Genomic DNA, 13,627 nt, shown 5'->3' with positions numbered 1-13,627 from the left:
ATTTGAAAATTTCGTTCTAGGAAATTTTGTTTGAGCGCAATCATCAAACTTAATTAAAAAAGTCATTTAAGCCTTTTCACAGTGAGATCTATGCGATATGGCCGAGAAATGTAATTTTGATGTTAACTCCCAAACCGCTGCGCAGAAGTCAACCAAACTTCACCCATTAGTGTATTTTATCACAATCTAGTAGTTACATGTGGAAATTTGGTTCTAGGACATTTGATTTGAGCGCAATCCTCAAACTTAGGTCAAAAAAGCCATTTAAGCCTTTTCACAGTGAGATCTATGCGATATGGCCGAGAAATGTAATTTTGATGTTAACTCCCAAACCGCTGCGCAGAAGTCAACCAAACTTCACCCAATAGTGTATTGTATCACAATCTAGTAGTTACATTTAAAAATTTTGTTCTAGGACATTTTGTTTGAACGCAATCATCAAACTTAATTAAAAAAGTCATTTAAGCCTTTTCACAGTGAGATCTATGCGATATGGCCGAGAAATGTAATTTTGATGTTAACTCCCAAACCGCTGCGCAGAAGTCAACCAAACTTCACCCATTAGTGTATTGTATCACAATCTAGTAGTTACATGTGGAAATTTGGTTATAGGACATTTGATTTGAGCGCAATCCTCAAACTTAGGTCAAAAAAGCCATTTAAGCCTTTTCACAGTGAGATCTATGCGATATGGCCGAGAAATGTAATTTTGATGTTAACTCCCAAACCGCTGCGCAGAAGTCAACCAAACTTCACCCAATAGTGTATTGTATCACAATCTAGTAGTTACATTTGAAAATTTTGTTCTAGGAAATTTTGTTTGAGCGCAATCATCAAACTTAATTAAAAAAGTCATTTAAGCCTTTTCACAGTGAGATCTATGCGATATGGCCGAGAAATGTAATTTTGATGTTAACTCCCAAACCGCTGCGCAGAAGTCAACCAAACTTCACCCATTAGTGTATTTTATCACAATCTAGTAGTTACATGTGGAAATTTGGTTCTAGGACATTTGATTTGAGCGCAATCCTCAAACTTAGGTCAAAAAAGCCATTTAAGCCTTTTCACAGTGAGATCTATGCGATATGGCCGAGAAATGTAATTTTGATGTTCACTCCCAAACCGCTGCGCAGAAGTCAACCAAACTTCACCCAATAGTGTATTGTATCACAATCTAGTAGTTACATTTGAAAATTTTGTTCTAGGAAATTTTGTTTGAGCGCAATCATCAAACTTAATTAAAAAAGTCATTTAAGCCTTTTCACAGTGAGATCTATGCGATATGGCCGAGAAATGTAATTTTGATGTTAACTCCCAAACCGCTGCGCAGAAGTCAACCAAACTTCACCCATTAGTGTATTTTATCACAATCTAGTAGTTACAAATGGAAATTTGGTTCTAGGACATTTGATTTGAGCGCAATCCTCAAACTTAGGTCAAAAAAGCCATTTAAGCCTTTTCACAGTGAGATCTATGCGATATGGCCGAGAAATGTAATTTTGATGTTAACTCCCAAACCGCTGCGCAGAAGTCAACCAAACTTCACCCAATAGTGTATTGTATCACATTCTAGTAGTTACATTTGAAAATTTCGTTCTAGGACATTTGGTTTGAGCGCAATCCTCAAACTTAGGTCAAAAAAGCCATTTAAGCCTTTTCACAGTGAGATCTATGCGATATGGCCGAGAAATGTAATTTTGATGTTAACTCCCAAACCGCTGCGCAGAAGTCAACCAAACTTCACCCAATAGTGTATTGTATCACAATCTAGTAGTTACATTTGAAAATTTTGTTCTAGGAAATTTTGTTTGAGCGCAATCATCAAACTTAATTAAAAAAGTCATTTAAGCCTTTTCACAGTGAGATCTATGCGATATGGCCGAGAAATGTAATTTTGATGTTAACTCCCAAACCGCTGCGCAGAAGTTAACCAAACTTCACCCATTAGTGTATTTTATCACAATCTAGTAGTTACATGTGGAAATTTGGTTCTAGGACATTTGATTTGAGCGCAATCCTCAAACTTAGGTCAAAAAAGCCATTTAAGCCTTTTCACAGTGAGATCTATGCGATATGGCCGAGAAATGTAATTTTGATGTTAACTCCCAAACCGCTGCGCAGAAGTCAACCAAACTTCACCCAATAGTGTATTGTATCACATTCTAGTAGTTACATTTGAAAATTTCGTTCTAGGACATTTGGTTTGAGCGCAATCCTCAAACTTAGGTCAAAAAAGCCATTTAAGCCTTTTCACAGTGAGATCTATGCGATATGGCCGAGAAATGTAATTTTGATGTTAACTCCCAAACCGCTGCGCAGAAGTCAACCAAACTTCACCCAATAGTGTATTGTATCACAATCTAGTAGTTACATTTGAAAATTTTGTTCTAGGAAATTTTGTTTGAGCGCAATCATCAAACTTAGGTCAAAAAAGCCATTTAAGCCTTTTCACAGTGAGATCTATGCGATATGGCCGAGAAATGTAATTTTGATGTTAACTCCCAAACCGCTGCGCAGAAGTCAACCAAACTTCACCCAATAGTGTATTGTATCACAATCTAGTAGTTACATTTAAAAATTTTGTTCTAGGACATTTTGTTTGAACGCAATCATCAAACTTAATTAAAAAAGTCATTTAAGCCTTTTCACAGTGAGATCTATGCGATATGGCCGAGAAATGTAATTTTGATGTTAACTCCCAAACCGCTGCGCAGAAGTCAACCAAACTTCACCCATTAGTGTATTGTATCACAATCTAGTAGTTACATGTGGAAATTTGGTTATAGGACATTTGATTTGAGCGCAATCCTCAAACTTAGGTCAAAAAAGCCATTTAAGCCTTTTCACAGTGAGATCTATGCGATATGGCCGAGAAATGTAATTTTGATGTTAACTCCCAAACCGCTGCGCAGAAGTCAACCAAACTTCACCCAATAGTGTATTGTATCACAATCTAGTAGTTACATTTGAAAATTTTGTTCTAGGAAATTTTGTTTGAGCGCAATCATCAAACTTAATTAAAAAAGTCATTTAAGCCTTTTCACAGTGAGATCTATGCGATATGGCCGAGAAATGTAATTTTGATGTTAACTCCCAAACCGCTGCGCAGAAGTCAACCAAACTTCACCCATTAGTGTATTTTATCACAATCTAGTAGTTACATGTGGAAATTTGGTTCTAGGACATTTGATTTGAGCGCAATCCTCAAACTTAGGTCAAAAAAGCCATTTAAGCCTTTTCACAGTGAGATCTATGCGATATGGCCGAGAAATGTAATTTTGATGTTAACTCCCAAACCGCTGCGCAGAAGTCAACCAAACTTCACCCAATAGTGTATTGTATCACATTCTAGTAGTTACATTTGAAAATTTCGTTCTAGGACATTTGGTTTGAGCGCAATCCTCAAACTTAGGTCAAAAAAGCCATTTAAGCCTTTTCACAGTGAGATCTATGCGATATGGCCGAGAAATGTAATTTTGATGTTAACTCCCAAACCGCTGCGCAGAAGTCAACCAAACTTCACCCAATAGTGTATTGTATCACAATCTAGTAGTTACATTTGAAAATTTTGTTCTAGGACATTTTGTTTGAACGCAATCATCAAACTTAATTAAAAAAGTCATTTAAGCCTTTTCACAGTGAGATCTATGCGATATGGCCGAGAAATGTAATTTTGATGTTAACTCCCAAACCGCTGCGCAGAAGTCAACCAAACTTCACCCAATAGTGTATTGTATCACAATCTAGTAGTTACATTTGAAAATTTTGTTCTAGGACATTTTGTTTGAGCGCAATCCTCAAACTTAGGTCAAAAAAGCCATTTAAGCCTTTTCACAGTGAGATCTATGCGATATGGCCGAGAAATGTAATTTTGATGTTAACTCCCAAACCGCTGCGCAGAAGTCAACCAAACTTCACCCATTAGTGTATTGTATCACAATCTAGTAGTTACATTTGAAAATTTTGTTCTAGGACATTTTGTTTGAACGCAATCATCAAACTTAATTAAAAAAGTCATTTAAGCCTTTTCACAGTGAGATCTATGCGATATGGCCGAGAAATGTAATATTGATGTTAACTCCCAAACCGCTGCGCAGAAGTCAACCAAACTTCACCCAATAGTGTATTGTATCACAATCTAGTAGTTACATTTGAAAATTTTGTTCTAGGACATTTTGTTTGAGCGCAATCATCAAACGTAATTAAAAAAGTCATTTAAGCCTTTTCACAGTGAGATCTATGCGATATGGCCGAGAAATGTAATTTTGATGTTAACTCCCAAACCGCTGCGCAGAAGTCAACCAAACTTCACCCATTAGTGTATTTTATCACAATCTAGTAGTTACATGTGGAAATTTGGTTCTAGGACATTTGATTTGAGCGCAATCCTCAAACTTAGGTCAAAAAAGCCATTTAAGCCTTTTCACAGTGAGATCTATGCGATATGGCCGAGAAATGTAATTTTGATGTTCACTCCCAAACCGCTGCGCAGAAGTCAACCAAACTTCACCCAATAGTGTATTGTATCACAATCTAGTAGTTACATTTGAAAATTTTGTTCTAGGAAATTTTGTTTGAGCGCAATCATCAAACTTAATTAAAAAAGTCATTTAAGCCTTTTCACAGTGAGATCTATGCGATATGGCCGAGAAATGTAATTTTGATGTTAACTCCCAAACCGCTGCGCAGAAGTCAACCAAACTTCACACAATAGTGTATTGTATCACAATCTAGTAGTTACATTTGAAAATTTTGTTCTAGGACATTTTGTTTGAGCGCAATCCTCAAACTTAGGTCAAAAAAGCCATTTAAGCCTTTTCACAGTGAGATCTATGCGATATGGCCGAGAAATGTAATTTTGATGTTAACTCCCAAACCGCTGCGCAGAAGTCAACCAAACTTCACCCAATAGTGTATTGTATCACAATCTAGTAGTTACATTTGAAAATTTTGTTCTAGGACATTTTGTTTGAACGCAATCATCAAACTTAATTAAAAAAGTCATTTAAGCCTTTTCACAGTGAGATCTATGCGATATGGCCGAGAAATGTAATTTTGATGTTCACTCCCAAACCGCTGCGCAGAAGTCAACCAAACTTCACCCAATAGTGTATTGTATCACAATCTAGTAGTTACATTTGAAAATTTTGTTCTAGGAAATTTTGTTTGAGCGCAATCATCAAACTTAATTAAAAAAGTCATTTAAGCCTTTTCACAGTGAGATCTATGCGATATGGCCGAGAAATGTAATTTTGATGTTAACTCCCAAACCGCTGCGCAGAAGTCAACCAAACTTCACCCAATAGTGTATTGTATCACAATCTAGTAGTTACATTTGAAAATTTTGTTCTAGGACATTTTGTTTGAGCGCAATCCTCAAACTTAGGTCAAAAAAGCCATTTAAGCCTTTTCACAGTGAGATCTATGCGATATGGCCGAGAAATGTAATTTTGATGTTAACTCCCAAACCGCTGCGCAGAAGTCAACCAAACTTCACCCAATAGTGTATTGTATCACAATCTAGTAGTTACATTTGAAAATTTTGTTCTAGGACATTTTGTTTGAACGCAATCATCAAACTTAATTAAAAAAGTCATTTAAGCCTTTTCACAGTGAGATCTATGCGATATGGCCGAGAAATGTAATTTTGATGTTAACTCCCAAACCGCTGCGCAGAAGTCAACCAAACTTCACCCAATAGTGTATTGTATCACAATCTAGTAGTTACATTTGAAAATTTTGTTCTAGGACATTTTGTTTGAACGCAATCATCAAACTTAATTAAAAAAGTCATATAAGCCTTTTCACAGTGAGATCTATGCGATATGGCCGAGAAATGTAATTTTGATGTTAACTCCCAAACCGCTGCGCAGAAGTCAACCAAACTTCACCCAATAGTGTATTGTATCACAATCTAGTAGTTACATTTGAAAATTTTGTTCTAGGAAATTTTGTTTGAGCGCAATCATCAAACTTAATTAAAAAAGTCATTTAAGCCTTTTCACAGTGAGATCTATGCGATATGGCCGAGAAATGTAATTTTGATGATAACTCCCAAACCGCTGCGCAGAAGTCAACCAAACTTCACCCAATAGTGTATTGTATCACAATCTAGTAGTTACATTTAAAAATTTTGTTCTAGGACATTTTGTTTGAACGCAATCATCAAACTTAATTAAAAAAGTCATTTAAGCCTTTTCACAGTGAGATCTATGCGATATGGCCGAGAAATGTAATTTTGATGTTAACTCCCAAACCGCTGCGCAGAAGTCAACCAAACTTCACCCAATAGTGTATTGTATCACAATCTAGTAGTTACATTTGAAAATTTTGTTCTAGGACATTTGGTTTGAGCGCAATCCTCAAACTTAGGTCAAAAAAGCCATTTAAGCCTTTTCACAGTGAGATCTATGCGATATGGCCGAGAAATGTAATTTTGATGTTAACTCCCAAACCGCTGCGCAGAAGTCAACCAAACTTCACCCATTAGTGTATTTTATCACAATCTAGTAGTTACATGTGGAAATTTGGTTCTAGGACATTTGATTTGAGCGCAATCCTCAAACTTAGGTCAAAAAAGCCATTTAAGCCTTTTCACAGTGAGATCTATGCGATATGGCCGAGAAATGTAATTTTGATGTTAACTCCCAAACCGCTGCGCAGAAGTCAACCAAACTTCACCCAATAGTGTATTGTATCACAATCTAGTAGTTACATTTAAAAAATTTTGTTCTAGGACATTTTGTTTGAACGCAATCATCAAACTTAATTAAAAAAGTCATTTAAGCCTTTTCACAGTGAGATCTATGCGATATGGCCGAGAAATGTAATTTTGATGTTAACTCCCAAATCGCTGCGCAGAAGTCAACCAAACTTCACCCATTAGTGTATTGTATCACAATCTAGTAGTTACATGTGGAAATTTGGTTATAGGACATTTGATTTGAGCGCAATCCTCAAACTTAGGTCAAAAAAGCCATTTAAGCCTTTTCACAGTGAGATCTATGCGATATGGCCGAGAAATGTAATTTTGATGTTAACTCCCAAACCGCTGCGCAGAAGTCAACCAAACTTCACCCAATAGTGTATTGTATCACAATCTAGTAGTTACATTTGAAAATTTTGTTCTAGGAAATTTTGTTTGAGCGCAATCATCAAACTTAATTAAAAAAGTCATTTAAGCCTTTTCACAGTGAGATCTATGCGATATGGCCGAGAAATGTAATTTTGATGTTAACTCCCAAACCGCTGCGCAGAAGTCAACCAAACTTCACCCATTAGTGTATTTTATCACAATCTAGTAGTTACATGTGGAAATTTGGTTCTAGGACATTTGATTTGAGCGCAATCCTCAAACTTAGGTCAAAAAAGCCATTTAAGCCTTTTCACAGTGAGATCTATGCGATATGGCCGAGAAATGTAATTTTGATGTTCACTCCCAAACCCCTGCACAGAAGTCAACCAAACTTCACCCAATAGTGTATTGTATCACAATCTAGTAGTTACATTTGAAAATTTTGTTCTAGGAAATTTTGTTTGAGCGCAATCATCAAACTTAATTAAAAAAGTCATTTAAGCCTTTTCACAGTGAGATCTATGCGATATGGCCGAGAAATGTAATTTTGATGTTAACTCCCAAACCGCTGCGCAGAAGTCAACCAAACTTCACCCATTAGTGTATTGTATCACAATCTAGTAGTTACATTTGAAAATTTTGTTCTAGGACATTTGGTTTGAGCGCAATCCTCAAACTTAGGTCAAAAAAGCCATTTAAGCCTTTTCACAGTGAGATCTATGCGATATGGCCGAGAAATGTAATTTTGATGTTAACTCCCAAACCGCTGCGCAGAAGTCAACCAAACTTCACCCATTAGTGTATTTTATCACAATCTAGTAGTTACATGTGGAAATTTGGTTCTAGGACATTTGATTTGAGCGCAATCCTCAAACTTAGGTCAAAAAAGCCATTTAAGCCTTTTCACAGTGAGATCTATGCGATATGGCCGAGAAATGTAATTTTGATGTTCACTCCCAAACCGCTGCGCAGAAGTCAACCAAACTTCACCCAATAGTGTATTGTATCACAATCTAGTAGTTACATTTGAAAATTTTGTTCTAGGAAATTTTGTTTGAGCGCAATCATCAAACTTAATTAAAAAAGTCATTTAAGCCTTTTCACAGTGAGATCTATGCGATATGGCCGAGAAATGTAATTTTGATGTTAACTCCCAAACCGCTGCGCAGAAGTCAACCAAACTTCACACAATAGTGTATTGTATCACAATCTAGTAGTTACATTTGAAAATTTTGTTCTAGGACATTTTGTTTGAGCGCAATCCTCAAACTTAGGTCAAAAAAGCCATTTAAGCCTTTTCACAGTGAGATCTATGCGATATGGCCGAGAAATGTAATTTTGATGTTAACTCCCAAACCGCTGCGCAGAAGTCAACCAAACTTCACCCAATAGTGTATTGTATCACAATCTAGTAGTTACATTTGAAAATTTTGTTCTAGGACATTTTGTTTGAACGCAATCATCAAACTTAATTAAAAAAGTCATTTAAGCCTTTTCACAGTGAGATCTATGCGATATGGCCGAGAAATGTAATTTTGATGTTCACTCCCAAACCGCTGCGCAGAAGTCAACCAAACTTCACCCAATAGTGTATTGTATCACAATCTAGTAGTTACATTTGAAAATTTTGTTCTAGGAAATTTTGTTTGAGCGCAATCATCAAACTTAATTAAAAAAGTCATTTAAGCCTTTTCACAGTGAGATCTATGCGATATGGCCGAGAAATGTAATTTTGATGTTAACTCCCAAACCGCTGCGCAGAAGTCAACCAAACTTCACCCAATAGTGTATTGTATCACAATCTAGTAGTTACATTTGAAAATTTTGTTCTAGGACATTTTGTTTGAGCGCAATCCTCAAACTTAGGTCAAAAAAGCCATTTAAGCCTTTTCACAGTGAGATCTATGCGATATGGCCGAGAAATGTAATTTTGATGTTAACTCCCAAACCGCTGCGCAGAAGTCAACCAAACTTCACCCAATAGTGTATTGTATCACAATCTAGTAGTTACATTTGAAAATTTTGTTCTAGGACATTTTGTTTGAACGCAATCATCAAACTTAATTAAAAAAGTCATTTAAGCCTTTTCACAGTGAGATCTATGCGATATGGCCGAGAAATGTAATTTTGATGTTAACTCCCAAACCGCTGCGCAGAAGTCAACCAAACTTCACCCAATAGTGTATTGTATCACAATCTAGTAGTTACATTTGAAAATTTTGTTCTAGGACATTTTGTTTGAACGCAATCATCAAACTTAATTAAAAAAGTCATATAAGCCTTTTCACAGTGAGATCTATGCGATATGGCCGAGAAATGTAATTTTGATGTTAACTCCCAAACCGCTGCGCAGAAGTCAACCAAACTTCACCCAATAGTGTATTGTATCACAATCTAGTAGTTACATTTGAAAATTTTGTTCTAGGAAATTTTGTTTGAGCGCAATCATCAAACTTAATTAAAAAAGTCATTTAAGCCTTTTCACAGTGAGATCTATGCGATATGGCCGAGAAATGTAATTTTGATGATAACTCCCAAACCGCTGCGCAGAAGTCAACCAAACTTCACCCAATAGTGTATTGTATCACAATCTAGTAGTTACATTTAAAAATTTTGTTCTAGGACATTTTGTTTGAACGCAATCATCAAACTTAATTAAAAAAGTCATTTAAGCCTTTTCACAGTGAGATCTATGCGATATGGCCGAGAAATGTAATTTTGATGTTAACTCCCAAACCGCTGCGCAGAAGTCAACCAAACTTCACCCAATAGTGTATTGTATCACAATCTAGTAGTTACATTTGAAAATTTTGTTCTAGGACATTTGGTTTGAGCGCAATCCTCAAACTTAGGTCAAAAAAGCCATTTAAGCCTTTTCACAGTGAGATCTATGCGATATGGCCGAGAAATGTAATTTTGATGTTAACTCCCAAACCGCTGCGCAGAAGTCAACCAAACTTCACCCATTAGTGTATTTTATCACAATCTAGTAGTTACATGTGGAAATTTGGTTCTAGGACATTTGATTTGAGCGCAATCCTCAAACTTAGGTCAAAAAAGCCATTTAAGCCTTTTCACAGTGAGATCTATGCGATATGGCCGAGAAATGTAATTTTGATGTTAACTCCCAAACCGCTGCGCAGAAGTCAACCAAACTTCACCCAATAGTGTATTGTATCACAATCTAGTAGTTACATTTAAAAAATTTTGTTCTAGGACATTTTGTTTGAACGCAATCATCAAACTTAATTAAAAAAGTCATTTAAGCCTTTTCACAGTGAGATCTATGCGATATGGCCGAGAAATGTAATTTTGATGTTAACTCCCAAATCGCTGCGCAGAAGTCAACCAAACTTCACCCATTAGTGTATTGTATCACAATCTAGTAGTTACATGTGGAAATTTGGTTATAGGACATTTGATTTGAGCGCAATCCTCAAACTTAGGTCAAAAAAGCCATTTAAGCCTTTTCACAGTGAGATCTATGCGATATGGCCGAGAAATGTAATTTTGATGTTAACTCCCAAACCGCTGCGCAGAAGTCAACCAAACTTCACCCAATAGTGTATTGTATCACAATCTAGTAGTTACATTTGAAAATTTTGTTCTAGGAAATTTTGTTTGAGCGCAATCATCAAACTTAATTAAAAAAGTCATTTAAGCCTTTTCACAGTGAGATCTATGCGATATGGCCGAGAAATGTAATTTTGATGTTAACTCCCAAACCGCTGCGCAGAAGTCAACCAAACTTCACCCATTAGTGTATTTTATCACAATCTAGTAGTTACATGTGGAAATTTGGTTCTAGGACATTTGATTTGAGCGCAATCCTCAAACTTAGGTCAAAAAAGCCATTTAAGCCTTTTCACAGTGAGATCTATGCGATATGGCCGAGAAATGTAATTTTGATGTTCACTCCCAAACCCCTGCACAGAAGTCAACCAAACTTCACCCAATAGTGTATTGTATCACAATCTAGTAGTTACATTTGAAAATTTTGTTCTAGGAAATTTTGTTTGAGCGCAATCATCAAACTTAATTAAAAAAGTCATTTAAGCCTTTTCACAGTGAGATCTATGCGATATGGCCGAGAAATGTAATTTTGATGTTAACTCCCAAACCGCTGCGCAGAAGTCAACCAAACTTCACCCATTAGTGTATTGTATCACAATCTAGTAGTTACATTTGAAAATTTTGTTCTAGGACATTTGGTTTGAGCGCAATCCTCAAACTTAGGTCAAAAAAGCCATTTAAGCCTTTTCACAGTGAGATCTATGCGATATGGCCGAGAAATGTAATTTTGATGTTAACTCCCAAACCGCTGCGCAGAAGTCAACCAAACTTCACCCATTAGTGTATTTTATCACAATCTAGTAGTTACATGTGGAAATTTGGTTCTAGGACATTTGATTTGAGCGCAATCCTCAAACTTAGGTCAAAAAAGCCATTTAAGCCTTTTCACAGTGAGATCTATGCGATATGGCCGAGAAATGTAATTTTGATGTTAACTCCCAAACCGCTGCGCAGAAGTCAACCAAACTTCACCCAATAGTGTATTGTATCACATTCTAGTAGTTACATTTGAAAATTTCGTTCTAGGACATTTGGTTTGAGCGCAATCCTCAAACTTAGGTCAAAAAAGCCATTTAAGCCTTTTCACAGTGAGATCTATGCGATATGGCCGAGAAATGTAATTTTGATGATAACTCCCAAACCGCTGCGCAGAAGTCAACCAAACTTCACCCAATAGTGTATTGTATCACAATCTAGTAGTTACATTTAAAAATTTTGTTCTAGGACATTTTGTTTGAACGCAATCATCAAACTTAATTAAAAAAGTCATTTAAGCCTTTTCACAGTGAGATCTATGCGATATGGCCGAGAAATGTAATTTTGATGTTAACTCCCAAACCGCTGCGCAGAAGTCAACCAAACTTCACCCAATAGTGTATTGTATCACATTCTAGTAGTTACATTTGAAAATTTCGTTCTAGGACATTTGGTTTGAGCGCAATCCTCAAACTTAGGTCAAAAAAGCCATTTAAGCCTTTTCACAGTGAGATCTATGCGATATGGCCGAGAAATGTAATTTTGATGATAACTCCCAAACCGCTGCGCAGAAGTCAACCAAACTTCACCCAATAGTGTATTGTATCACAATCTAGTAGTTACATTTAAAAATTTTGTTCTAGGACATTTTGTTTGAACGCAATCATCAAACTTAATTAAAAAAGTCATTTAAGCCTTTTCACAGTGAGATCTATGCGATATGGCCGAGAAATGTAATTTTGATGTTAACTCCCAAACCGCTGCGCAGAAGTCAACCAAACTTCACCCAATAGTGTATTGTATCACAATCTAGTAGTTACATTTGAAAATTTTGTTCTAGGACATTTGGTTTGAGCGCAATCCTCAAACTTAGGTCAAAAAAGCCATTTAAGCCTTTTCACAGTGAGATCTATGCGATATGGCCGAGAAATGTAATTTTGATGTTAACTCCCAAACCGCTGCGCAGAAGTCAACCAAACTTCACCCATTAGTGTATTTTATCACAATCTAGTAGTTACATGTGGAAATTTGGTTCTAGGACATTTGATTTGAGCGCAATCCTCAAACTTAGGTCAAAAAAGCCATTTAAGCCTTTTCACAGTGAGATCTATGCGATATGGCCGAGAAATGTAATTTTGATGTTAACTCCCAAACCGCTGCGCAGAAGTCAACCAAACTTCACCCAATAGTGTATTGTATCACAATCTAGTAGTTACATTTAAAAAATTTTGTTCTAGGACATTTTGTTTGAACGCAATCATCAAACTTAATTAAAAAAGTCATTTAAGCCTTTTCACAGTGAGATCTATGCGATATGGCCGAGAAATGTAATTTTGATGTTAACTCCCAAATCGCTGCGCAGAAGTCAACCAAACTTCACCCATTAGTGTATTGTATCACAATCTAGTAGTTACATGTGGAAATTTGGTTATAGGACATTTGATTTGAGCGCAATCCTCAAACTTAGGTCAAAAAAGCCATTTAAGCCTTTTCACAGTGAGATCTATGCGATATGGCCGAGAAATGTAATTTTGATGTTAACTCCCAAACCGCTGCGCAGAAGTCAACCAAACTTCACCCAATAGTGTATTGTATCACAATCTAGTAGTTACATTTGAAAATTTTGTTCTAGGACATTTGGTTTGAGCGCAATCCTCAAACTTAGGTCAAAAAAGCCATTTAAGCCTTTTCACAGTGAGATCTATGCGATATGGCCGAGAAATGTAATTTTGATGTTAACTCCCAAACCGCTGCGCAGAAGTCAACCAAACTTCACCCATTAGTGTATTTTATCACAATCTAGTAGTTACATGTGGAAATTTGGTTCTAGGACATTTGATTTGAGCGCAATCCTCAAACTTAGGTCAAAAAAGCCTTTTAAGCCTTTTCACAGTGAGATCTATGCGATATGGCCGAGAAATGTAATTTTGATGTTAACTCCCAAACCGCTGCGCAGAAGTCAACCAAACTTCACCCAATAGTGTATTGTATCACAATCTAGTA

Source organism: Corythoichthys intestinalis, chromosome 19 (genome assembly GCF_030265065.1).
Source record: "Corythoichthys intestinalis isolate RoL2023-P3 chromosome 19, ASM3026506v1, whole genome shotgun sequence".
Taxonomy (NCBI): Eukaryota; Metazoa; Chordata; class Actinopteri; order Syngnathiformes; family Syngnathidae; genus Corythoichthys; species Corythoichthys intestinalis.
The sequence above is the reverse complement of the archived record's forward strand: the minus strand, read 5'-3'. Positions refer to the sequence as shown.